At 43.5% G+C, this 6,000-nt stretch overlaps 1 pseudogene; it reads right to left on the bottom strand.

Moving 5' to 3' along the window:
- Positions 1 to 876: 876 nt before the first annotated feature.
- LOC122202535 lies at positions 877 to 1,775 on the bottom strand (annotated as a pseudogene).
- Between the last annotated feature and the right edge of the window lie 4,225 nt (positions 1,776 to 6,000).

Below are 6,000 nucleotides of genomic sequence, written 5' to 3'. Positions count from 1 at the left end.
TTTTCTGGGAAACTCTTTATCTCTCCTTCTATTCTGAATGATAACCTTCCTGGGTAGAGTATTCTTGGTTGTAGGTTTTTTCCTTTTAGCACTTGGAATATATTATGTCATTCCTTCTGGCCTGCAAAGTTTCTGCTGAAAAATCAGCTGATATCCTTATGGGATTTCTTTTGTATGTAACTATTTTCTTTTCTCTTGCTGCTTTAAGAATTCTCTCTTTATCATTACTTTTTGCCATTTTAATTATCATGTGTGCTGGTATAGAACTCCCTGGATTAATATTGGTAGGGGCTCTCTATGGTTCCTGGATCTAAATATCTGTTTCCTTCCCTAGATTAGGGAAGTTTTCAGATATTATTTCTTCAGATAAGTTTTCTGCCCCCCTTCTCTTTCTCTTCTCCTTCTGGGATCCTTTTAATGTGAATGTTATTGTGTTTGATGATGTCGCTGACTTCCCTTAACCTATTCTCATTTATTTTTATTCTTTTTTTTTTCTTTTTGCTGTTCAGCTTGGTTGCTTTCCATTAACCTGTCTTCCAGATCACTGATCCATTCTTCTACCTCCTCTAATCTGCTATTGATTCCCTCCAGTGTTTTTTCTTATTTTTGTTATTGAATTCTTTTTTTTAAATTTCAGGTAATTTTTTACTTCTTCAAGTTTATTTATCAGGAGTAACTGAAATAAAAACTGTACTTGCGTCCCATCATCATGGAAATGGCTTTAAGAGAAAACTGGCCAGATGAATATCATTCCCTCCCATTTTCGACCAGTAAATAGTTGCTATTGATAAATAGCCAACAATGTGTCAAGAATGCTCAAGATATGTTATATAATATTGCATGCCTGTTCACACGGGGGATAAGCTAGGAAATAACCTATGTGAACTTATTGATTTCATCATACAAGACCAGAACAAAAGCACCACCTATGTCTCTGAGAACATTGGACTGTGCACAGTTGACAAAAGCTTTGGCTCCTTCATCCCAAGCAATCTTCCTCCAGCAGTCAAGTGAGCCTGCATACATGATGTCAGTTCATTTGCACCCTGACTACATCATCATATGACGGCAAACAGTGTCAAACAGATAGAATGTCAACCCAGCAGCCACTGTGACAGAATTTGTGATCATCCAGCTGATGAAGATGTGAGTATTGTTGGGATCTGGAAGCATTCCCTTTGCAGTGTCAATAGATACCGAAGTAGGCAACTTGGTAGGTGATGATACCCTACAAAGACACACTAAATGCTTGGCACAGGCCCTTAATCCCATGAGATTTGTAGATCTTAACCAGGCAGCCACTGAGGCCTCTGAATTCCCCTTTAGCTCCAGCTTTGCCACATCAGCTGCTAAACGCATATGGGCAAAATTAAGAGGATACACAGAACACAAGGATATATAACCCCAGCAGCACTACCTGATGCCAGATTCCCTGCAAAGTAGCACCCAAACTGGGTTCTCTTGTCCACACCACCCAGGAAGGTCTGCTTGTGTTTATCTTTGAAGGCAAAGTTGAGAGCCTGGGTAGGAAATTATCTGATGACATTGGCCAAGTTACCACACCAGGACAGGGCTGCCTGCTCCTTAGGGATATGAGCCATGCAGTCTATAGTGCCCTTGTATTGCTTATCTGTGGTGATTTGCCTACTGGCATGCTGCACCTGCAGCAGCAGCTTGACCTGCTTGATGGGAACTATCGTGGTCTTCGAGATGGCCACGGCCAATTCAGCCACCAGGAAGTCCTTGGCAATGAAGGATACAGCAGCATCTGTCATGCTGAAAGGAAAGAGGAGGGAGGCAACTGCCTGGTTATTGAATTCTTCATCTCTGACTTGTTCTGTTTTATGTTTTCTATCTCTTTGTTGAAGTCCAAGAACTCCACTCTTCTCAAGTCCAGTAAGTGTCTTTATGATCATCACTTTGAATTCTTTATTAGACATATTGCTTATCTTCCTTTCACTTAGCTGTTTGCTGTGATTTTGTCCTGCTCTTTCATTTGGGACATATTCCTCCATATCCTCATTTTGTCTAACTCTCTGTGTGATTCTCTGTATTAGGGAGGCCAGCTTTGTCTCTTGGTCTTGAAAGTAGTGGCCTTGTATAAAAGAGGTACTGTGGTTCCCTGAGCACAATGCCCCCTAGTCACCAGAACCAGATGCTCCAGCATCTTGCTACCTAGGCTGGGGGAGGGGAAGAGAAAAGGCACCTACCAGCATTTTTGTTCTTGGAGAAGTCCCCTAACAATCCCTGCCCCTCCAGCACATGCTTTGAGATTAGTAAATAGGTCTTCATGTATACGTATACCCCAGGTGCTTTTCAAGTTGCTGCTTCAGTGCTGTGTTTCAGGCCAGGTGGTTACATATGCTGGCTCTTTAAGGACATAGATTCCATTTCCTACCTCACTCTGACTCTTTTCGAGTTAAGCCTGCTGATTTTTAAAGTACCCAGAGATAAGACCCGCTGGTTTTCAAAGCCAGAAGTTATGGGGACTCACCTTCCCAGAGCAGATCTCCAGTGCCTAGGGTGCCGATGTGGGGTCTGACCCTCTGCTCTCTCGGCTTGTGGTCTCTTACCTGGGGTTTGGTTCCCAGCTGCTTCTCCCCTGCTACCCTTTTCAATGTGGCCTCATCTCCACGATTCACTGTGGAAGGTCTTAACACACTTTCCAGTCTGTTGGGTCTTTGGGTCATTTCCAGAGTTTGTTGCACAAATGTGGCCGTTAGCTCGGTGTGTCTGTGGGATGAGGTCAGCTCAGGATTCTCCTCTGCCATCCTCCTCCATCTCTCATGAAAATACTTATTTAGCAACATAATTTTGCTGAAATGAAGGCAAGAAAACACATTTTGTAAAATAAATATATACTTTTGTATAAGTTAGTCAAATACCACTAACCCATTTCTAAGGTCTAAATATTTGTGTCCCCCCCCCCCCCAATTCGTATGTTGAAATCCTAACCCCTCAGGAGGTAGGGCCTCTGGGAGGTGATTAGGTCACAAGGGAGGAGCCTTCCTGAATACTATTCGTGCCCTTATAAAAGAGATCCCACAGAGCTCCTAGCTCCTTCTGCCATGTGGGGGTACAGGAGAAGTCTGACCTGGATGAGGACCCTTACCTGACCCTGCAGGCACCCTGACCTCAGACTTCCAGCCTCCACAACTATGAGAAATGATTTCTGTAGTCTATAAGCCACCTAGTCTGTGGCGTTTTCTTATAGCAGTCTGAACAGATACCCACCAATAGGACTCGCAGATACGCAAGATTTTAATTCATCCATCTTTGACTTTTTGCAACTTTTAGTCATATAAAAAGTATACCTTTAAATGTACTGTGTAATGTTGCCATGATGAAGCCATACTTATCAAGGTAAAGGATAGAACATATTTTGTTTTCAGCTTGATTCATAATCTTTACTAGCCATATGAACACGGGCTCCCATTTGTTCCAAATTCCTAAAAACAGGCCAGGATAGGCTGCAATAATGTGCAACATATTCATAATCCTTGTGAATGAAAACATATTGCAATCGCCCATTTAAAAACAGATTCTCAGATGAGATTTTAAAATGTCACTGTAGGCTGGGCATAGTAGGTAAAATGAACACAAAATCTTAGGGAAAAAAGGTAAAAATAAAGGATTGAACAATATATGTACTGAGGAAATGCCACAAAAAAGAAAGATGAGATAATATCAGATAATGTAATATCATTCAAGGCCAGAAATGTTAAACAAGTAAATAGGGACTTCATATTTGTGGAATATAGAATTCTATACACCTAACAAGACAACTGTGAGCTATTAAAATGGTTTAGGAATACAAAAAAGAGAAATAGATAAATACATAATTATAGTGACATACTTTAATATACTTCTCCAAGGAATCAACAAATAATTCATAACAACAGAAATGCATGGGGTTTGAGTGAACAACATAGTGTAAGCTTAGATAATAGATAATAGATTCATAGATATATAAATAGATACATGTATACATATATAGTAGATAGAGTGATGGATTTACCCCGCAGAGGCTATAAATATTACAAACACCCATGGATTCATTTGAGATCTTAAATCAATGCAGCAAGAATGGAATGTTCATACTGGTATAGGACAATGGAATGAAGGAGGTGGGCGCAGATTTCCATTTGGGGAGATCTGATAGGATCTGGTGAGCAAAGACTTGGAGGAAAACAGGTGGTTGGGAGGAAATGTTCCAGGCAGAGGGACTCCAGGGGCCAGCCGGCACAAGGGCTCTAAAGCAGGGAAGTGCTTAGGGAGTTTGAAGAACCATAAGATGGTCCGTAAATCCCTTTGACAGACAGCTCCGGGCCTTTCACGTGTGGGTCTCTCTGCTGCAAATGCCCTCTTTCCCATTCATATCTGGAAAATGTCCACGCACACTTTAAGCTGAGCTCAAAGTTTACGTCCTCAGCGAAGGTCCCCAGCTCTCCCGGGAAGGATGTGTCCCTCTGTCCTTTGCGCTCCCAGCACTTGGCCCGTACGTAGCTCGGTATTTGCATTGATCACCTTGTAGCTTGTGGATTTCATGCCTGACTCCCACCTCCAAACTAGGAACAAAGGAAAGGTAAGGACTCAGCTCTGCTTCCCCATAGGTCAGGCTTGGTACCTGAGACCTTAAGGAAGTGTTTGTGGATCAAGCAAGGGACGTCCTGTACTAAGCGATGCAAGTCCTCTTTCGGCTACTTGTTTCCTGTCTTGCGTGCAAGTGGCAAGTGTGCTCCTAAGTGCCTTCTGCGGGCAGTGGCAAGGTCTCTGTGCCATGCGGAATAACCGGGAGCTAATCAACCTCTGCTCTGGGTAGAGCTGGGAGGATCAAAGGACAGACGTGAAAGGAGTGGCGAGGGTTAACTGACAGCACAAAATGAATGTGGTGTCCTATCCCCCAGGCTTCTGGAAGGATCTCTGTCAGCTAAGTCTGGCAGAATGTATGGGATAGGCTGCTGAGCGGGGAGGAGAATGGCATCAGGGAGGCAACCTGAGGCCAGGACTACGTTTGCGTCACTGAAGCAACCCCAGACCGGTGGCACGGTTGAAGAGATGTCTGCTGATATGTGAGTGGGTGACCGAAAGGGTCAGAATTTGGGCCAGAAAGAGTTGAGATGGGCTCCAGTGATGGAGGGGACCTCATATCCAATGTCCCAGCCAAAGCCAGCTATTTACAATTTTAAGAGACCTGCTTTGCCCCAACTCTGAACAATTGTATCCCCTCTTGCTCTGCCTAGAAGGTTCTTCCCTCCTGTAGGAGGCAGGCCAGAAGCACAACCTTTTGTCAAGCACAACTCTGCCCCATACTTAATGTGAGTCTTACAATTTACACCTGCCGTCTGTAACTTTGCTGTCCAGCTGCTGGCCGTGTGTGGCTATCGGGCATTTGAAATGTGACTAGTCCAAGTTAAGATGTGTTTAAGTTAATGGGCGCCTGGGTGGCTCAGGTGGTTAAGCGTCCGACTTCGGCTCAGGTCGTGATCTCACAGTCCATGAGTTCCAGCCCCGCGTTGGGCTCTGTGCTGACAGCTCAGAGCCTGGAGCCTGCTTGGGATTCTGTGTCTCCCTCTCTCTCTCTCTCTGCCCCTCCCTCAGCTGTGCTCTGTCTCTCTCTCAAAAATAAATAAACATCGAAAAAAAAATTTTTTAAAGATGTGTTTAAGCTAAAATACATGCTAGATTTAGAAGACTTAGTATGAAGGGCACCTGGGTGGCTCTGTTGAGCATCTGACTCTTGATTTCGGCTCAGGTCATGATCCCAGGGTTGTGGGTTCGAGCCCCATGTCAGGCTCTGTGCTGAGCGTGGAGCCTGCTTGAGATTTTCTCTCCCTCTGCCCCTCCCCTGCTCGTGCTCTCTCTCTCTCTCTCTCTCTCTCTCTCTCAAATAATAAAAAAAAAGAAGACTTAGTATGAAAGAAAAGTAAACTACCTGATTAATTACAGGATAAAATGATAATATTTTAAATATATTGGGTTAAAGGAAATATATTACTG

The sequence above is a fragment of the Panthera leo genome, chromosome D2 (assembly GCF_018350215.1).
Source record: "Panthera leo isolate Ple1 chromosome D2, P.leo_Ple1_pat1.1, whole genome shotgun sequence".
NCBI classification, from domain to species: Eukaryota; Metazoa; Chordata; class Mammalia; order Carnivora; family Felidae; genus Panthera; species Panthera leo.
This window is presented reverse-complemented; position numbering and strand designations above follow the sequence as displayed.